The following is a 22297-nucleotide window of genomic DNA, read 5'->3' as shown; positions in this document are numbered from 1 at the left end:
AATCTGAAGCAGACTTCCCACTGAGCATGGAACCTGACGTGGGGCTTAGATCTCACAACCTGAGCCGAAACCAAGAGTCAGATGGTTAGCCGACTGAGTCATCCAGGCACCCCAATAGTGGTATTTTATAACAAACAATGATCTGGTTGCTTTTTTTAAATTGACATTTAAGACTGAGTTCTCTAGCCATGAGGGTAATTCAATAATAGTTTTCTCAGTGATTGGGTTCATCATAAATAGCATTCATCTCTGTTGAGGGAGGTAAGAGAAATATTGCCCTAAAGTAAGGATAATACTGGACTCAGGGTTAGAGATGCAGCTCTGTCACCAACCAGATGTGTGACCTGAAGGAAATCACCTAACTGTTTTGACCTCAGTGCCCTCATCTGTGAAAGGAGAGCTGAGATCCTCTTCCCTTCTTTTCTATCATTATGCTCAGTTGGCCCACATACAGTACATCGTTAGTTTGACAAGTCATTGGTTTTATATAACACCCAGGGCTCATCACATGTTGTGCCCTCCTTAATACCCATCAGATCTTCTTCGTTTCTGCAAACCCAAACTTCTTCCTAAATCTTCGGAAGGCAGGTTGAGAAGGAAAGTAATAATAAATAGTTGCCATTAGATCAGGCCTATGAAGTGCCAGCAACCTGGAAGAATGCGTGAAATGCTCTACGTGCATTGTTCTTTGCTGTCATTAAAGGGAGCAGGTACTGCTATCTTATCCATTATAAGTGATGAGATTGAGACTTAGGACATTTAAGGGATTCCCTAATGTCACAAGAGGTAGACCTGGAATAAAAGCTCAAGTCTCTCCAGGACCAAAGCCTGACTCCTCAAAATTGTTGAGCATTTATTATGAACACAGTGGTTTCCATACATTATCCCTTTAATATTCAGAATATCGCTAAGTCTAATAGCATCATTCCTATTATGGAGATGAAGGAACTGTAGCTTAAAAATTCCAAAGCCTACTAAGAGTGACATGAAAGGTGTAGAGTAAGAGAGCCAGGATTCCTTCCTTAGCAGCCACAATCTTTCTGTCACATCAGAAGATAGCTTGGACATACTCTATGTTGTTGGATAACTAGCTAGCATTTTGTTTACTTTTAAATTTTGGCTTTGATTTTAGATGGGCATGTTTGAATTCATTAAGCCAAAAGTTAGGTAACATCATGGAAAATGTTATTTATTCTCATCATCTTTGGACAAGACAATAGAACAAGTTTAACTTAAGCTCCTAGACCCCAAACAAAAACCTTGGAAGACCCAAAGGATTGACAGGTGGGCTGGTGGGGAAGAATGAAATCACTAAAGTCAGATTCACGCTCTTCATTTTTCTAGAGTAAACTTCTGAAAGTCAGATAACTTACTATCTTGAAATCTGGAGAATATGACAGAACATTTGCTCTCTCTCTCTCTCTCTCTTTTTTTTTTACCATGACAGTTTTTATAAAGGCATGAATGAAAGTGGGTATTGTATATTGGAACCTTATCAAGTGATCGCTATCAAAAAGGGAGACTGCAGTGTGAACATAATGCGTTAGTATCAGCCAGAACTTGGCTACTTGGTCAACAGTTGGAGCAGCATTTATCTCTCATTGTTGATGGTTTCCAAACCAAAACAGAATCATTTGGGAAGTGTGAACAAACTCATATTCCTGGGCCCCCACCGGTTATATTGAATAAGAATTACTAGTGGGTGTGCCCAGGGCACCTGCATTTCTAAAAAGCTCCCCCTGACGATACCGATATGCTGCCAGGTTGGGGAACCACTGAGCTAGGTTTGCAATCCAGCCTCTAAGCAGTCTGTCTCTGTCTCTGTCTCTCTCTCTTTAAATTTAATTTATTTATTTTTTCCTCAGTGTTTCTAAGCAGTCTCTTGAAGGAGGTCTCTGAAAGGCAGTAGCGATGCTGTTCTCAGCTACATTTTGATATTTTAAGAAAGGCTTAATGAGAAAAGTCACCAGGAAACTCATTTAAATGCCACTATTTAAGACTGAGACCTGAGTCACAGAGAAATCCCCAAAATTTTTGTAATTTTTTTTTGTTTTGCTCAAAAGCATAATTCTTCCATTTTTTTTTCCTTTTGAAGGAATAGGCACTAAAAATTTAGTCCATGCTTTCTATTTTCTGTAGATGGAGGAGAATGGAAACAAAGAAAATGTTTTTCTTTTCATTCTGAAAGTATGGTGCATTCCTTTTATGAAGAAACTTGGTTCAGAATGCACTGTAAAGAAAATTAAGCATCAGTTTTCATGAATTCTCTAGAGAAATATGTTTTAGAAATGTGTGCACCATATATCAGAGTATTTTACTTCCTTTAAAGTCAAACCATATATTTTGATATGCTCTCAATTTAACAAAGTGCATCAGTTCTAAAGGACAAACATTTCGGTATTATTAATTTGCTTTAGATTTATAATGTCTTTTTTCCATTATGGATATGATTTAGGTTTTAATTTTTTTTCCATATTCTTCGCTTAGCAATTAAATAGGTTTGCCATGAGGTTTTTGTTTTTTGTTTTGAGTTGATGAGAAGGGCAAGAATTATATTTGGGTCAGTGTGTGCAAAGAAGGAATAGGAATCCTCTGTGGATTATAAAAGAATGAGTAGATTTTTACAAAATGAAAGGAGAAACTAATATTGCAGATGTTCAGGATAAAATCAGTTTCTGGGAAAAACCTTAAATCAAAGATTGTAAGTTCTGTAAATTTTTGAAGTCATAGTATACTTCATTTAAAATAAAACTTTTTTTTTCTCTAGCTAGTTATGGTTAGAGTTATTTCTTATCAATTAAGTTAGTTAAGGAAGTACTAATGGCAGGTCTAAGGAAAAATAATTCTTTTACCACTTTTTTTGTGAGCAGTTTGGTTTAGCTGCTGTGTCTTTTTCTAATAGCTGCATATTCCAAGATCAGTATCTAATTTATGTGTGAGAAACATACTTTTTTTTTTTAAGGCAAAGAGAAAATCAGAATGTTATGCGTCTATTCCATTGATTTCAGAAAAATAAACATACCGACAGCACAAAATGCTGCCAGAAGGATGAGGGCTAATGACTGTGGGTCTGTTTGCTTTTAATCATTTAAATTCCATCCGGGAAAAGTCCACTGGAAGGAGTATTAAAATCCAAGCTGAAATTGTCATTTAGAATCAAGTTCTTGGGAAAGCGGGTGGGCAGGGTAGAGATTGACTATTAAATGGTGAATAATGTAACATTGATTTAAGATTTAACTGGATTTTATACTTTCCAAGAGGCCGTTTGGATCAGAGCATTTCTTTGGAGAAATCGTACCTTGTTTCCCAGGCCTGTATCTGCTCACAGTTGGCTGGTGTGGTGATCATAGCACGTCTTGGGTGTTCTTCTGTGTGTGTTTGAGGAATGTCTCTCCAGTTTGCTCCTGGCTTTCCAGCCATATCGCCACAGAGCTGTGAGTCAGGAAAGGAGATTTTACTGCGCTCAGAGCAGATACTCTCCTGTATATTCCTGAGCAAAGTGACCCAAAGATAACGTGCACCTTTAACTTGGGTGAATTATGTCCTTTTACATTAAAGACTTTCCTTTCCCTGAGCTTAATCAAAATACTTTTTGATATGAGTTCCCATGCAAGCCTCACTTTGCTCCAGGGTCACATCCTCAGCTAACCATAGCTAGCTTTTTTGAAAATTCTTAACCACCAGTCTGTATGCTATTCTAGGGAACATGTTAGTCTAAGAAAATATTCATCCTCGCTACCAGTAAAGTCACTTATTAATTTGTGTTCCATGATTGCAAATGATATTTTGCCAGTAGGAGGACAACGTGGAAAAAGAAATGTTATTTTTAATGAATTCTGATCAATCTTGTGATGGATTATTTACCAAAAGGATGAACCCTGAATGCATAGAATTTTGAATTACTTGAACTACCTGGAGAGCAGTTTTCCTCTGTGTTGGGATCTGGATGACCAGGCACCTTCTACTCTTTGCATGTGCTTCAGCCCCAAGTGAGCTTCCTAACTCAGCTCACATCCCTCGGATATGTTCAAAGTCCCTGATGAGGACATGATGATTAAGCCAGTATCTCAGCAAAATAAGCCAATAAATCTGTGGAAATGACAAAATCGGCAAGGTCATGGTGCATCAGGTTTTGGGTTGGGCATCTATTATTGAATCATTATGCACATGAGAATCTTCTGGACTGTAGTTATGCAGCGGTTCTCTAAGTTTTCTGGAGAACGATGGATGGTCCCAGCAAAATCATGAAGAATTCACCTTTGATGAAAATATCACACTTGTATAAGTTCAAGCCCTTACATATTAGAAATATATAGATAGAAATTTACACAGATCTCTATAGAGAGTTAGTATTTATTGGGAAGAAGAAGAAAAGAGAACCTTGATGTCACCTCCCCCCACTCCCGGAACACTCTGTGAAGGAGTTCAGGCACTAAGTCAGATCACAGAGCATTTTTCATGTTGAAGACTTTCTTTTTCCTTATTTTATAATTCCAGTGTTGGTGCATTCCAAGTGATGTGTTTCTTTTTTCTACAAGGTGAGACCTAAATGGAGTTACTGTTTGTGTAAGTGTGCATGCGTGTGTGTGTGTGTATGTGTTTTAAGAAGGGAATCACCGTATACTAACTGTATAGTTAGGAGGTAAATGAATCTGGAAAGTGCTTCTTAGACTTAGTGACAAGGAAAAGTTTAAAAAAAGCATAATCACCATAGAAATAAAAGTAGAACGCTGAGATGGTTTGAGGTTTGTGAAAAATTTAGAAATTGATAAAGCATTAGGGAATTCTGTCTTTTTAATGGAAATAAAAATGAAGCAAGTGGATAATGTGGCCAAAGATTCAGGGCTATGTTTTCCACTTTCAGCATTTTGGTTTCCTTATTTTTAGTGTAACAAATTATTGTGGTTAAGGCTTGAGTATTGGTATTAATGTTTAATGAAAGTTATATATTTTTCCCTTCAAATATATAATTTGAAAAGACTTGCTGCATGCTTAGGTGTATAGTCTTATTACATTGAAGAGCCATTTTTTTTTCCCCAACAGAACACATCTGTGATTATTATATGATGGGAAAACAGTTCAGAGGAAAAGTGTTTTCCCTCAGTAGGCCTATCCTGAACAGTCCTTCTGCTTGTATAGCCTCTGCTCTGGGAGGAGTTGTTGTAGGGAGTAGACCACACTTTATCTGGTCTGTTCATCTGAGCAAAGATGCACTTCTTAAGTGACTACCTCTAACCAGAAAGAAGAAAGACTATAAATAGTGACTCTGCTTAAAATGATATTCATAAAGATCACCTATGCACTTAAAAGAAAGTAGGTGCTAAATAAATCTTCCAGCCTGACTCCGCACTTGCCTGCTATATATATACATTGTAACTATGCGATATAACCCCAAATAATAATAACTTGCTTGTACTCCTGACACCAATTGATTTGTTTAGAGGAATAGGGAGGTTACAACAAACTAACTTCTTCTTTTGGGGTAAGTATATTTTGAAATGCTCTTCACATCTGCCTTTTGTTTTATGAAGATATATATTATTCTGCTCCTAAATGATCAGTTTTCTTCTTCTTCCAAAACTATTTTTTTTTCCTTTGGAGAGGGAGAGAAAGAGAGAGTGCGCGTACATGTGATCAGAGGGAGAGTGAGAGGGAGGGGAAGAACAAGAATCGCAAGCCAGCCGACTTCACTCTCAGGGTGGAGCCCGACTTGGGGCTCGATCTCGCAGCCCTGAGATCGTGACCCCTGCTGAAATCAAGGGGCAGCTGCTCAGCTGAAAGATCCACCCAGGCACCTCTCCAAAGCCATTTTCTTTTCTTTCTTTCTTTCTTTTTTTTTTTTTAAATATTTTTATTTATTTATTTGAGAGACAGTGAGAGAGAGCATGAGAGGTGAGAAGGTCAGAGGGAGAAGCAGACTCCCCATGGAGCTGGGAGCCTGATGCGGGACTCGATCCCGGGACTCCGGGACCGTGACCTGAGCCAAAGGCGGTTGCTTAATCAACTGAGCCACCCAGGTGCCCCTCCAAAGCCATTTTTGATTCCACAATATTCTGAAGTAAAAAATCAGGTTGAAAATTAATTAATTATGGTTACCTTACAGAGGGTATTGGTTCTGAAGTCATGAAGCATATAGTTCTTTTAGGGGGTGTGGTTTAAGCAAAAAAAAAAATATATATATATATATATATATATATATATATATATCCTTTTGAAAAGCAGATAGAAATATCAGAATACATGATTAGTCTCAGGGGAAGTAGCAGGCAGGATGATGGTCCCCAAAGATGTCCGTGTCCTAATTCTCACAGCCAGTGAATGTGTTACCTTAAACTGTGAAGATTAATTAAGGTTGCAGATGGAATTAAGTTTGTTAATCAGCTGACCTTAAAAGAGGAAGATTACATTAGATTATTCAGGTGGGTCCAATGTAATCAAAAGAATCTTTAAAAGTGAAATGGGCAAAGAACAAGATCAGAGTGATGTGACAGGAGAGGAAATTGACCCACCACCACTGGCTTTGAAGATAGAGGGAAAAGCCACAAGCCACAGAACAGAATTGGCCTCCAGAAGCCGGAAAAGGCAAGCAAACAGATTCTCCCCTACAGGGAATGCATTCCCCCCTCCCCCAGAGTATCTAGAAGGGAACACAGCTCTACTAAGTGAGATTTTAGCCTTGTGGGACCCATTTTGGATTTCTGACCTACAGAACTGTAAAACTGTGAATTTGTGTTGTTTGGTGCATTGTGTAGTTTGTTACAGCAACAGTAGTAACTGAATGCAGGAGGTGTCTCAGCTTCAGATCTGGCTTTGCTAATTCATTTCTCTCAGGTGTGATGTGAGTGGACTGTGATTTAGCTAAAGGCGAAGGTACTAGTATTCATCTTCATCCCCTCCAATAACTGGCACATTCTTAGCACAAAGGCATTCAGAGTTGTGAATATGTCCGTGAGATTTATAGACCTCATCCTTGGCTACATGTTCATAAGATTGAGCTGCACATTCAATTTCTTAATAGATTTGGGGAATATGTTTAGTGGCTTTACTTACACTAAATTGTACAACTAAATGAATTATATTTTCAAAAAACGTATTTTGAGTTGAAATAATTTTGTCCCACTCAATCAACTTATGGTTGGCTAGCTGGCAAGGAAAACAATCCATTTCCAAGACCAGTGAGTTCGCATTTTGCGTTTAGCTGTGTAAATATAATGAGGAAGGGAGAAGGGGAGTTAAGGAGAAAGAGAGAGAGCATGCAAAGGCGGGGGGGGGGGAGATTGATTCTCCAAAGGTTTGACAATTAATATCCCAACCCCAGTCAATCTTGGTGGAAAAATGCTCAATTATGCAGTACCAGTTGAGGAATAGTTTTGCTGTCAAAAAGCTTGTACTTGTTGTGATTGAATGTGATTCAGGTAACCCCAGTGGAATGGTAAAGTCAGATAAAGTTGAGATTTGACTGGGTTTGCATGACCAATAACCTTTCCAATTTAATAGAATAAATAGTGCCTCTATGTGTGCTTAACATATTGACATTATCTATACCGGAGTGAATTATTTTTGAAGGAACGGAAGGATTTTCTGAAATCATGTTAGAGAAGACCTGTGATATGATAGCATTTGATCATCTGGATTTAAATATATCAAATGCAGGGTGTGAAAACCTGCTAGGATTAGCCCAAGGTTCAGGTAATGGTTTTGTCTTGCTGTTCTTGTATGATAGTGGTGTTCCCCTGTACAGTTTATGAATGGAATCCAATATAATCTAATATAAAACTGCAAGATTAAAGAAAATCCAGGTCATTTAGAATTTTTCTTCATTTTTAAGTCATTAGTTCATGATGTGTACATGTATGTATCTAAATCTTTTTCTCATGGTAATTTCGCTAGTAGATTAGTGGTATCAGACTTTTAAAGCATTTACAGAATTGACATAATTTTTGAGCTTTGCAAAATCATATTTGGGAAAATGTGTCAAAGCCATCAACAGAACTGATTTGGAATGTATTGTATTTTGGAACGTAAGGTATTTTTAGCATTACAAACTACAAATTAGAAGAAAGAAACATGCCAAGTATTTTAGCTTTTCTATACAGGCAAAGATATACAGTTGGGTCACTGACTATCTGGAGGGGATATAGTTGCTAGGCCAAACAATGTACCTTAATATTTTGTGGCTCACTGACTCCTTTAAAATTTCGATGAAATCCACAGTCCCTTTCCTTAGAAAAAGTACACATACATACATATGCACACACACATGTTTTTATATTATGCATTTTTCCAGAAAGCTTATATAGACCTTGAATCCCCTTCATGAGCTTGCAAGGGTAAGAACTTGTTCTTTGAAACATCGTGAGTTTCTTGTCTGGACTATACTAAGACAATCACCTTGAACTTTGGTTTCTCAGAAGACTTCAGGAATGTGGCACTTTCATATTCTAAGGAATGAATTATTTTGGATGTACCGTAATTTAACATTTTAGCCAGTTGATGACCTAACGTCAGGTAGACCCACCCAATTATTTCTGCTCAAGGTCAGGGTTTTAAAGAAAGCAGAAAGTTTTAGATGGAAAGTGGATTCTAGGACTCAGAGTAAAGAATTCAGACAAAACCAAAGGTTATAAAGTGGAATCAGATTCTGATTTCCCCAATGGGGTTGTTGAGTAAAAGTTGATGAAGGTAGGAAAGAACAAGAGTGGTCCTTACTGCTACGTCATCAAGGCCGGCAGGGTTGTATGTACAGGAGGTCTGCCTGGAGGTCCCAGAGGTACTGGGGGAGGTCCCTAGAACCTGGACACCAAAGTACTGGGCCATGGATTTAGAAAATGATTGATCAAGAGACATAGGTGAAAGGGATGGGGTTGGGGAATGACTATGCAATGTCAGCATTATGGCTGACTTGATTTTGAAACTTGATCTTTGGACTTAGGTGATTTTTATGCATCTTCTCTGTTATTGGGACAAAAAGCAGGCTGGGTTGATCTCACAAGGAGGAATAAGCGTGCAAGTCTGGCAGGAGTAGAAAAGCAATGCTAATCTGGGTTCTTTGGGAAAAGCACATGCATTTATATGGTCTATAGGTATCTAAATAAAATCATTAGCAGGCAAATTCTAGCATGACCTAATGTTACTTGCTCTATGGAAATCTTCTGGATTGCTCCTCTTTCCCTAATTAAAATTGTTGGTAATGTGACTGAGAAAGATGAGTTCAAATCCCCAGTAGAATTTCTGATGACCTTTGATGACTTTCATCTTCAAAGATTTCTTTGTGAGTTCTTGAAAGATTTCATCAGGAATTCGGGTTCTCCACTCCAAGACTTTGTGGCTATTCTTTGATCTTGTTCTGGCATCAACCCAAACATGGAAATTTGCCTCTTTCTTTACTTTACATGCACACACACACACACACACACACACACACACACGCTCAAATGTTCACAAACATTAGCCATTGAAACAAGGCTTTGTAGTGTAAAACTGACTTTGCTGATGGTTTTAGGACATGAAGGTTAATATATTTCAACAACTCAGTTGAAATGAAATGTTCAAAAGTTGGTGTGGACAACAAATAAGGGCATTTAGGAGAAATCTAGCCTTTTTCCTCCATAAACCAAGCCATAGACAGAGCATGGAGCTGTGTCTGCCCACAGGAAGGGTAACCTTTTAAGACTCATGCAAAGACACCATGCCATCCACTTACCAACACTTTTACTGACCCTATCCAGAGGTGGCATCTTTTCTGGCTTTGTACAAGGTTCCATATAGATTAGCTGCCATTCTGCCTGTGTTAGAGTCCTTTAGCTACTCTGCCATATTGTTTAGGTCTCCTGAAGAGCGCTGGAGGCAAACTCCATGGGTTTGAATCCCAGCTTGCCAAATACAAGCTGTGTGACAGAGGGGGAAGTTATTGAATCTATCTGTATCTCATTTTCCTCTTCTGTTAGGTTGGAATAGTAAAGCTTCTACTCACTTTATAGGGTCATTGTGAGGACTAAGTGACATATAAGCATGTAAAGAGCTTAGAAACATTGTCTAGCGCATAGTGCTCAATAAAGGCTAGTCATTAATATTCTCCTAAATATGTCATTTATGCAATAAATGACAATATTTTATTCACATAATAAAATTTCTAGTAGTTTCATGTTACTGACAGAATAAAGTTCCACCACTTCAATCTGACATTTAAAGTCTGCTCACCACATCCCTTCATCCCTCTTCTTTGACATATGATGAAGGGTCAACGTTAGCCACATGGTTTGCTCCTGGACAGCCCAATCTCACTGTTCACCCCCAACTACAAGTCTCCTCTCATGTTGCTGGATACACCTGATAGTACAATTCACGTGATACATTCTCAAAAGGCCGTTTACAAATGCATGTGAAGGTCAAAGAAAATATTTCCTTCCCCAGTGACTGAAAGAATAAAGGAAAGAAGAAGAGAGAAATCTAAGCATTCTTTAGCTGGTAGTCAATGAGAATTGAAATCAAAGGCTGAATTTGGGGTCTTCATTATCTTTGAATAAAATACACCCACCAAAGTATGTCTACTTGTAAACGAAACTACAAGGCAGATACCTCTTCTAGTTCCTTTTTCCTACCACTTTTCACCCAAATTAAGGAATCAATGTCTCTCCCAGAAATAGCTGATTTTCAGTAAGGAGGAAAGCCTAGAAGAGCTGATTTTATGAAGAGTGACAATTTAGATTATAGCAGGAGTGGGGTGTGTCATTTTTTTTTCTAAGTTGCCTTCAAATATCACCCTTTGGGCAGTCACTTAATTTGTGGGAACATGAGCATAGTTTGAATGCTAATTAATAAAAGAAGAAAATGAAAAGATGAAAGAGGGAGGGCATCCTGACCCCTACTGTTTATTTTCCTGCTCATGGTGGTTGTACTACTACTTCAGACTATTTAATTGGCCTCTTTCCCGTTCTTATGATCTAGTTCCTTCTGCTTTGTGACTGTCGCTTTGGTGTGTGAGAGAGGCTAAATGCCATTGATTTCCTTCTTTAATTTTGGTGATTATTTCTACACCCAGAGGAAACAATCATCTGAGAGGCAATCCTAAAGACTGCTGACAAACTGGCAAGGCACTCAAGAGAGCAGATGATGCTACAGAGAAGGTTTTGTGTGCCCATGGGTAAATGAAATGGTTGGCTTATCTGACCTTTTGCTTTTGAAGCTGGCATCTTGACAAAGCATCACACGGCTAAGCAGGAGGGCTTGATGCTCTGACCAGGAGAGACACTGGGCCGTTCCACTCCTTAAAAACGCTCAACTAGTAACCATAAAAAAGAATGAGATCTTGCCGTTTGCGACAACATGGATGGACCTAGAGGGTGTTAGGCTAAGTGAAATAAGACAGAGAAAGACAAATACATTATGCTTTCATTCCTAGGTGGGATCTAAAAAAAGCAAAACAAACAAACAAAAACAAAGAATCATAAATATAGAGAACACACTGGGGTTGCCAGAGGGGAGGGTTTTGGGGGATGGGTGATTAGGTAAGAGGATTTAGAGTTACAAGCTTCCAGTTATAAAAGAAATAAGTCATGGGGACAAAAAGCACAGCAAAGAGCATAAAGTTAATAATATTGTAATGTTCTATGGTGACAGACAGTGATTACACCTATCGTGGTGAGCATAGTGTCATGTATAGAATTATTAAATCACGTTTTACACCTGAAAATTATTGTAATATATGTCAATTAGACTTCAATTAAAAAAAAATTACTGTGCTGGAAGGAGGAGACCTATTTTCTATTCTGCTCTGTAAGTTTTTCGACTGCTCCACATCATAATTTTTCATCTGTAAGATGAAGGGTCATTCATTGAAATAACCCGGCATTGTTTTAAGTACCCGGGATGGGTCAGTGAACGAAACTGACAAGATTCTTGCTCTTGGTGTGTTGGGGTGGGGGGATACGGGGAATGGAGGCAGTCAACAGACACATGAATTAATACAGAAGAAAATTCCAGATACTGGTAGCAGCGGTGGAGAGAAGAACACTGGGTGGGATGCAGAAAGTGACTAGAAGAGGTGGATTAGGGGAGGTCTCTTTGAGGAGACAAGCATTTAAGCTGTACTTGAATGATGAGAATGAGTCATGCCATAGGGCAGCAGTTCCCAGAGAGAAGGCACAGTTGGTACAAAAAAAGACTAGAAGGCAACAATTAGGTGAGTGTCTTTGAGAGCCTGGCAGAATGCCAGGGTGAGGAGAATGAGAGGAGACTGACAAGAGATGTGATTAAAGAGGTGGGCGGGGGCCAGGGAAGACTTCGCTGATACTGTGAGGGGTTTGAGTTTATTCTCATCCTTGTGTAAACCCATTGAAGCAGCATTGTCCAGCGGAAATATAACATGAGCCACATATGTAATTTTAAAATGTTTAGTAGCCACGTTAAAAAAGTAAAAGAAATAGGTAAATTAGATTCAGTAAGTGTTATTTAACAAAGTATATAAAAGTATCGTTTCAACATGTAGTCACAATTAAAATTATTGAGATATTTTACACTCTCTTTTTGAATTAAGTCTTTGAAATCCTTGTGTATTTTACATTTATAGCACATTTCAGTTTGGATGCCAAATTCTCATTGGAAATAATTGATCTACATTAGGATTTCATAAAATTTACATTTGAGATGGTAGATTCACATACCCGGCTTGTTTCAAACACTTAAATGCTTTCCAATAATTAAATCCAGAATCAGTTCTTTAAATTTAGAATAATCAAAATTAAATAAAATTTAACATTCAGTTCTTCAGTCACACTAGACTCAAGTGCTCAGTAAACATGTGGCCAGTGGCTGCCATATTGGATGGGTCAGGATTGGAGGGTTTCAAGCAATGAATGACAGGATTTGATTTGCTTTTAAAGGACCACTGGTTGCTGTGTGAAGAAAGGAGTGTGGCAGAGAAAGTATAGGTATTGGGAACTGATTACACAGAGGTCAGCAAACTTTTTCTGTCAAGGGTCAGATAATAAAAAGGAGCAAGATAGTAAATATTTAAGGCTTCGTGGGCCTTATAGCCTTTGTTGTACATAATTCCGCTATTGTAACACAAAAGCAGCCATAGGTGATACATGAAAGAATGAGCATGGTGGTGTTCTAATAAAACTTTATTGATGGACACTGGAATTTGAATTTTGTAGGCATTCACATGTCGTGAAATATTAACCCTTTGATTGTTTTTCTTTTACAATCATTTAAAAATGTAAAAATGATTCTTAGCTTACAGGACATAAAAAAGAGGCAGCAAGTGGAATGGTGAGCTGGTGTTTGCTGACCACCCCCCAAATCAGGGGTATTTGGCAGGAGCCCAAGTGGGGAGGTGATGGTGCTGGGGAGTTGCAGCGGTGGGAAGAATGTGATTCCTGTGGTTGAACTTGATGATAGTGTGGGGTTGGGAGCCAGGACAGAGGAGAGTCAAGAGTGAAGGCATTAGGCTTCATTTTGAGTCTGACTAGATGGTTCCTAAAGTTGTCTTTAGCTCCAACAGTTTGTGATCTATGATTGTTAAGTGGAATCCACATTTTGACCGGAGATTGGAATGGCACTCTACCTCCTCCTTGAGTGGATACATTCCAGTATCTGGAAATTATAAACCTGGGAATTTTCTCTGATAAAGGATTATTGTCTATTTCAGCTCCTCCCTGACAGCGTCATTAAGCAATTTTATAATTTCTAATTTTTATTTTGTGGAATTCCATGGATCTCAAGATAAAGTTTTGTACAAAAGTATACTTTCGTACATGTACCAGTGATATGCTTCATTTCTGTATAGCTATGATAGTGTTTAAATTGATTTAACTTGCTTGTTTTAAAACAAGTTCTATAAGAATTCTGGATCATTTAGGTCCTTCCCTCCCCTCTTGTTGTTCTGTCCTATTGTAGTTATCCCTGGGGTGCAAAGTTTTCATGGATTAAAACAGCAATTGATTTTTATTCTTAGCTTTTATTTGAATGTATCCTTTCACCTCAGATATATTATGCATCGCCAAAGAAACTCATAAATTATAGACTAAGCAAAAGTTAAAATTAGATCTGAGTGTGGTGTAAGGCCCAAAGGAAACTATTTGAAAAGGTTACAAGCTGTCAAAAAACAATTTGTATGGCTAAAAGCCACACAGTTAGATGCTGTTAATGGAGTATCTGCGATGATTATTTGGGCATTGGTTGCTTATTACATCTCTGTGGCAACTAATCAGTGTATTTCTTTGGAAGCCAGAGACAGCCGGAATTCGGCACCTCTAGTACCAAAGAAGTGTGTGGTCGAATGTGCTGTGCCACATCAAATAAACCGCACCTCTTCTCTGTCCAGATTTTAATAATTCCCCACCCTTCCCAAATTGTCATTGGTGCTGATTGCAGGAATAAAGACTGGTTACTTCAGTGAAAGGATCATAAAGTCAATCATGTGGATAAAATTACTGAGCCATCCAGCCAGCTGGTCTCTATTTGGCCCCACTTTGGTTCATTAGTTTATGGGGTGAATTCACTCCATATTTAAGGAAAGCAAAAACGGCATCAAAACTCGTTTGTAATTAATTGCAGCTTTTTAGAAAGGAATGCATTTGCAAATGAAGAATATGCAATGCCAGAGCCTGATTTCTGATTATGTTATGCATCTGTCTAAAATGTAACTTTCTTTTCTGTTTATGTTAACGCTGGGTATAGGTTAGACACTTTTTCAGACCCTTACCACTATTTTCCGTGTTTTCAGAGTTTCTCCTTGCCAACTGCAGAAACTTTAAAATAGCGCATCATTGATTGGCGGGAGCCCGTGCATCTCCAAACAGTGTAAGAGTCATTTGAATGCCTGGCCATCTAATCTGGTGCCTGTCGCAATGTATTGTCATTCAGGTGATTAGATGGGCTTGTGCAACTGTAAGCTGAAGTTGAAATGACAATACATCACAAAAACATTGTGGTTTCCATGCTTTGTTAGTGGCAAAATGGCTAATGTTAATTACTTGGGCATTTAATGGACCCAGAAATAACAAATACATGATTCTCTTGATTTGGAAACCTTTTACAAAAGGACATAAAAGCAGTCAAGCAACTCTGGAGCTGTGCCTTGACACGTCTAACTCCTCATAAGGACCAAAGGAAGGGCAAAGGACACAGATGCTTTTAAACAAAAGGAACCCAGTAGGACAGAGCACTGATACTTAATGCTAGCTCTCGTAAACACAGAAAGGAAAAATCTGTTGAACGAAGAAGCCAAATGTCATAAATATGCCTCCCTATGTCAAAGACTGGAATTAGTTCTCACAGAACACAACAGGCAAAGGCAAAACAGAACTTCAGTTGGCTACTTCTGGTGGAAATAATCTGCCCCAGAGTAAGTCAAGCCACTGACAAAAGCATTTTTTTTGGAAGTGATGGGTACTTGGGACGGGAGCCCTGTGGCTACAGAGCAAAAGCTCAAAATGTGTTTGGAGGGATGTCCAAGTATGCAAATCCCTACCAGATGCCATGAGACATGAGGGCCACAGGACTCGTCGTGACATTTGGACCACCTTTGGATCATATCTCCTCTCCTTCCAAGTCCTGCCCCACCTGAACTTGCAACAAATTACCCACAAAGTGAAAGTTAAAGAAAAAGTCAGCAACATGTAAATGGACCCCTAGGAAAAAGAATCTGTGTCAGATGAGGGTGTCTCAAGACCCTCATTTGACATGAGGAGACTCAGACTCAGAGAAATGAAAATGATGAAGGAACTTACTCAAAATTACCTATGTAGTTAGCAGAGTATTTTACAAAATGACTTTAATATGTGTTTTAACTAATCCTCCAAAACAAATAAAACAAACAAAACACAAAAACTTATGTAGAGAACTTAAGTAGAGAAAGTATGATCTTCAAAACATTTCGGGTAAAGGAAGTGAAATCCGGAGAAGTAAAGTAATTTGCCCAAGACCATCTAGCTAGGAAGTCCTGATCCCTTCTATGTAGTTCTTTTTGACTCTATGAACTTTCCATTACTATAAATTGCCTCCAGATTAAAATTCCCTTTTCTTCCCATGTAGTAGCCAAGCATAACGAAAAGCTAAAGCATGAGGAAAGAAAGAAAGGAACAAAGGAGTAGAATGAGCTTTGTGCCTAATTCCTCAGATAATAGCTTTCTCAATTAGAGTAGATAGGCTGAATACCTCCTGAGCACATCAGTTGGGGAGAAAAACCTACACCTCCAATAACACTTCATAGATGAGCCAGTCTTTGCATTCTTTGAGCCTATTTTCCCTCTCTTCAGGTCCCTCAATATTCCTCCCCGCAAATCCCCTCAAAATTAATACAGGCTCAAATAAAGTAAAAATGAATTGTTGCTTTCAAAAAATGACATAGGGCCCTGAGAAATGTATCCTGTCAGAAATGCAATTTTAATGGCCTAAGTTATATAAATGACACATAATAAAACATTATAATTACCTATTATTTACATGTGTGTTCTAAGAATTACTTAAAATTAATTGGGAGCAGGATTAACAATTTTAATCACTTTATGAAATATTCATGAGCATTCATAAAATCTACAAGGCTTTTCTTTAATGAATTAATGATATTTAATATCTTTTCACAGAATTTAAGGGCAGAAAAACCCAATTTGATAATGCAGTGTAAGGTTCTGAAGTTACTCTCCGTCTCGCTGAAGAAATGACTGCGGGCACATTGTTCTTAGCTGTCCATTCCATCCATTGGGACACAAGTGAGTCTTTTCTGCTTTTGATCATGAACCGGGTTCTCCCAGCTGAATCTATTTGATGTGACAAAAACCATAACCAGAATACCTTTGCAGCTAGTACTTACAGTTTCTAAAATATGCGTTCTGATGCTAGGGGCAGGAAATCACAGCCACTGTGTAGACCACTCTGGGCACTAAGCTGAAGGGATATCTAGAATCTCAGGGCAAGATCTGAAATTATTTCTTTCTTTAATGGAAGTGAGAGAGAGTCAAGATGAGGTGATTGGGGTTAGTCATCTGGAGGGGGACAACTCACTATGTGTATATGGGGGTGCCAAAGTATATTCTTAAATCTTTTTTTTTTTTCTTTTAAGATTTATTTATTTTATTTGCAAGAGAGAGAGCTGGAGAGGGAGAGGGAGAGAGGGAGAGACAGAAGCAGGCCCCACAGCTGATCAGGGACCCGCCTCACAAGGCTTGATCCTAGGAACGTGGGATCATGACCTGAGCCAAAGGCAGATGCTTAACCAACTGAGCCACCCAGGTGTCCAAAGTATCTTCTTAAGTCTTAATTGTTTGTGTTCTCCAACCACCCGTACACTTTTCCTCAAATCCAGCAGGGAGGTACCAACTATAGCCAGGACTAAAGTAAAGTAAATGAGATAATTAAATCATAACATATTGTCAAGGAAATATTACTGGCAAAATGGGGGAGATTATTTTTATCTTTTCCAGTTGTAACCCTGACATTTATTATATAACTATAGTTAACCCAATTAACTATAGTTAAATAAGACATGATGCTTTGTCTAGAAGTTGAGTCTAAAATTTTACAGTTAATAAAACAACCTTTGGGCGCCTGGTTGGCTCAGTGGGTTAAGCTGCTGCCTTCGGCTCAGGTCATGATCTCAGGGTCCTGGGATCGAGTCCCGCATCGGGCTCTCTGCTCAGCGGGGAGCCTGCTTCCTCCTCTCTCTCTCTGCCTACTTGTAATCTCTCTCTCTGTCAAATAAATAAATAAAATCTTTAAAAAAAAAAGATTTAAAAAAAAAATAAAACAACCTTTATAATATTATGATGTGAATTGTAGAATGCAATAGTATAAATGAATGCGCAGGGAAAAAAACGATAATGAGCTCTATGTCACTAAATCCCTATGAAGGAAAATAGTCTTAGCAGAATACATGAAGGAATGGCAGATTCTCTGTTAGATTTCTTTTGCTTTTTTTCACTTCCTTTCACTCATACTCAGTTGCTAGAGTTTCCTTTTGTTTTAGGTCATCAACTAACTTGTGTTTTTCATTTTCCTTGAATATCCTTCTCAGTAAATGGTGTTTATAGGAGTGGGTTGGGTATGTGGTAAGTTTTCTGACTTCCTGACTGAGAATTTTTTCCTTTTGTTTTTACACTTGAGTAGAAAATCAGGAGTTCAAAACTATTTCTCCCCAGGCCATTGGAAGAACTGATCCATTGTTTACAACATTCCACAACAATTCAAATTATCATTCTTTTCTATGAATTTTGGTTTTGTTGTTGTTGTTTTTGTTTGTTTTTAGTCTCCTTCAGTTCACAGAATTTGTTCTCTTTGTAAAAAACGTTTTCTTTTGGGGCGCCTGGGTGGCTCAGTCGTTGGGCGTCTGCCTTTGGCTCAGGTCATGATCCAGGGATCTGGGATCGAGCCCCGCATCAGGCTCCCTGCTCCGCGGGAAGCCTGCTTCTCCCCCTCCCCCCTCTCCTGCTTGTGTTCCATCTCTTGCTGTCTCTGTCAAATAAATAAAATATTAAAAAACAAAAAGTTTTCTTTTACCCCTTTGCCCCTCTCCAACTCTTGATCTCTTGCTAGATGGATGTTGGATAGCCACATCTTTTAACATTTCACCCATCATTTTCATCTCTTTTTCTTTTTGCTCTTCATTCAAGGAAATGGTGTCTATTCCGTCATCCTGATCCACCAGTTTGGTTACAGCACTCTGCTTTCTGTTATTTAGTTTGTACGCTAAGGTTGTCATTTGTCACCCATACTTCTAATTATCTCTTTACTGTCTATAATAATTTAGTGTCTTAAGTATTTTTTTCTTATTGTGGTCTATTCTAATTTTCTGGACCTATTAACTTCTTTATTTTCTCTGAGGAAATTAATGAGAATTTTCTTAAAGTATTTTTCTGCTTCTTCAAAGGTCAGATTTTTTGTTTGTTCACTTTCATCCTTCTTGTTGATGCCATTGACTTTTTCTCAATGGCCCCTGCTGGGTGATTCTCAGTTCATATTTGGAAATGATGGGCCAATGTAATTGATAGGGATTAATTAAAATGAATTGACTCTGTAGTCACAAATAGCAGCATGTAAACACACTTTAGTACTATGGTTTGGTTATATTTTCTTTAGTAAAATCCACGAGGAAATAGAACGGGAGGGCGGAAGACATGAAGGGAAGGCAGCTCATCTAAAGGAACAAATATTTCCGACTCCAGCTCTAGGTCTCTGTGAAATGTTTGTCCCTTTAGATGTGACGTGAAACCATAACCAGCACACTGCATATTACAAATGACAAAACAGGCAGGGGGTTAAGTGACTTGGCAAAAATAGTAATTATGATTTTCCTTTTGCATTAGTAATTATATTTAGAAAGGAAGCACATTATACATTTCTTTGAAGCCACATTGACTTTGCCCCGCATGTGGATTCGTCTTTCTAGAAGGTGATACTGAGGTGATGAAGCACCCTGAGATGAGGGTGGATATGGTTCTCTCAACTAGTTCTCTCAACTATGGTTCTCTCATCTAGAAACTAGATGTTTCTCAAATGGTTTTATTCATCTGCTGAGAAGCCAGTCTCAGTTTTTATTCTAGTGTTAATCTCTGTCCCACTCTCCATTGTTTCTGTAGAAAAGGCATTTTCAAAATAGAATTCAAGAGACATCTGCGTCTCAAATAGACCACACTCAGAAGTAGATAGAGGCTGACCAATGACCATGGTTTTGCAATTTCTAAAACATAAAAGTAAATTACTTATGACAACTGGCCAAGTTTCTTCCAAACTTGTATTGCATCTCATTTTGTGATTTTAGGTCTCACCCTTGGAAGCAGCAACTGTGTATTTCATTTTAAGATGATGTGAACAATTCTATTATCAAAGATGGCCAAAAAAGAGAAAAAGACTCAGGTTTTGCGTGTATTAAGTAGGACGGCTGTAGACGGGCATCCTGACTCGGTCATGCATTAACTGATTTATTGTGTGTAAATTGCTTAGCCATTCTGAGCTTCAGTTTCCTTATCAGTAAAATGATTATTCAACACACTTACCTTAGAGAGTTATTTAAAGATTAGAATATAGGAATTCATCAAATAGTAAACTATTCTTCTTAGAATAGTCAGTTGCACAGGCACTGAGTGTTTATTGGGTATAAGATTAGGCCTTAATCCTTTAATTGAAATATATAGCCAGCAGAGTTTTAGGGAACTGAATCACTTGGGAAGATAATGCAGCCTATAAAATATATGTGCCATTCTGCAAAGTTTATAAGTCTAATCATGATTCTTAAATTGGCGCATGAAGAAAAGACAAATGAAATGCTATGAGTAATGTTTTAGATTCTTACTAATTTAACAGATTGTTAAGTGGGATTTACTTTCTGTCCTGGAGTCTTGGGTGGGACCCAAAAGATGAGGAAATCAGTGAAAAGGCTGCCCATTCTAGGAAAAGAGGCTAGGCTCCATGTGTGGAACCAACCTTTCTCTTCTAGTCTGTAGAAGAGAATTCTGCAGAGGGTTTTTTGTTTGTTTGTTTTCTGTTGTTTGTTTTTGAGACTTCTACAGAGTTTGAAGGAAGCAGGTGAGGATATACTTTTTAACAAAGCTCTATGATTGTACAATTCATAACACATAGAATTCACCAGTATAGCATGTATAATTCAATGGCTTTTGCATCAATAATTAGAAAGGAAGCACATCATAAATTTATTTGAAGCCACATTGACTTTGCCCTGCACATGGATTCATCTTTCTAGAAGGTGATACTGAGATGCTAAAGTACGCTGGGATGAGTATGGATATGGTTCAGTGGCTTTTAATGTATTCAGAATTGTGAAGACATCCCAAGAATCCACATAAAAACATTTTCATTGCCCCCAAGTGAAACTCGTCAGCCCCTACCTATCACCGTAAATCCCCACCTGCCCTTCCCAACCCACTAATCCTAGGCAACCCCTAATCTACTTCCTGCCTCTATTGATTTCATATGAGCAGAATCATACAATTTGTGGTGTTTTATGAGTAGTTTATTTCATTTAGCATAGCATTTTAAGTTTCATCCATGTTGGAGCATGTATCAGTACCTCATTTTTTATGAGACTGATGCACTACCTACTGCGCTAACAAGGCACCTAGTACCTCATTTTTAAAATTAGCTAATACTATTCCATTGTATAAGTACATTTTATTTATCCATTCATTAATTGATAGACATTTAAGTTGGGGTTACTTTTGGCTATTATGACTAATGCTGTCATAAATAGTTATATACACTTTTTGTGTGTGTGTGCATGCACATGTTTTCATTTCTCTAAGGTATATGCCTAGGAATATATTGCTAGTTAGAATGGTAACTCTATGCCTAACCTTTTGAGGATGTGCCAGACTCTTTTCCAAAATGGCCAAACCATTTTCTACTCCCCCCACAGCAGGGAGTGAGGGTTCCAAATTTTCCATACTCTTGCCAATAATACTTTTTTTCTGTCTTCTTGATGATAGCCATAATAGTAGGTATGAAGTAAAATCTCATTGTGGTGTTGATCTGCATTTCCAACATGGCTAATGATGTTGAACGTCTTTACATGTGCCTATCAGCCATGTATATATCTTCTTTGGAGAATGTCTGTTCACATCTCTTGTCCATCTTTTAACTGGTTGTCATTTTGTAGTAAAAGAAAGCTTATAATATTCCCAGTTTCACCCAGCCATGTGAGACTGCTCCAAATGAATGATACAAAAACCCTGAAGGTGTCTGCCAGAGGAAAGACTGACATACCATTCTCCACCTAGGATTTTGTGATCTTCAGAAACTTCCAGATCTGAACTGTTGAAATGGAGCAGAGTCTGGAAAGAGAACTGTGTTGTGATGGCCTTAACTTCTAGAGTTTGGGAGGCACTGGAGTTCATTTTACTCTGGGCTATATTGTTGATGACTAGAACCATTTAGAAAGGACCCTCCAGTCATGAGTGCTGCCTATGAAGGTTCTCTGGTCTGAATCTTTATATTCCTCCCAAATTCATATGTTGGAATCCTAATGTCCAATGTGATAGATTTAGGAAGTTGGAGTCTTTGAGTGGTGACTTTTTCATAGACAGAGCCTTAAAAAAAAAATTCTCTTATTAAAGAGTTCTAAGAAAGCTCCCTTAGTCTCTCCACCATGTGAAGATGCAGTAAGTCTGGGACCCAGAAGGGCACAGTCACCCTGCTTGTACTGAACTTGTACTTCCCAGCATCCAGAACTGTGAGAGATAAATTTCTGTTATTTACAAGCCACCTGGTCTATGGTACATTGTTAGAGCAGCCTGAATGGGCTAAGACACAGGGTTAGCAGTCCCAGGAATATAGCACTAAGTTA

General features: G+C 38.3%; 1 long non-coding RNA gene across 1 annotated transcript in view; it reads left to right on the top strand.

Annotated features, from left to right (window-relative positions):
* LOC131998787 (uncharacterized) overlaps positions 1 to 22297 on the top strand; it is a 54382-nt gene that overhangs the window by 16998 nt on the left and 15087 nt on the right. The window contains exon 2 of the long non-coding RNA XR_009398863.1: positions 16590 to 16715. This is a non-coding gene — a long non-coding RNA (uncharacterized LOC131998787). The remainder of the gene's footprint in view (positions 1 to 16589; positions 16716 to 22297) is intronic.

This window comes from Mustela nigripes, chromosome 13, assembly GCF_022355385.1.
Source record: "Mustela nigripes isolate SB6536 chromosome 13, MUSNIG.SB6536, whole genome shotgun sequence".
Lineage (NCBI taxonomy): Eukaryota > Metazoa > Chordata > Mammalia > Carnivora > Mustelidae > Mustela > Mustela nigripes.
The sequence above is the reverse complement of the archived record's forward strand: the minus strand, read 5'-3'. Positions and strand labels throughout refer to the sequence as shown.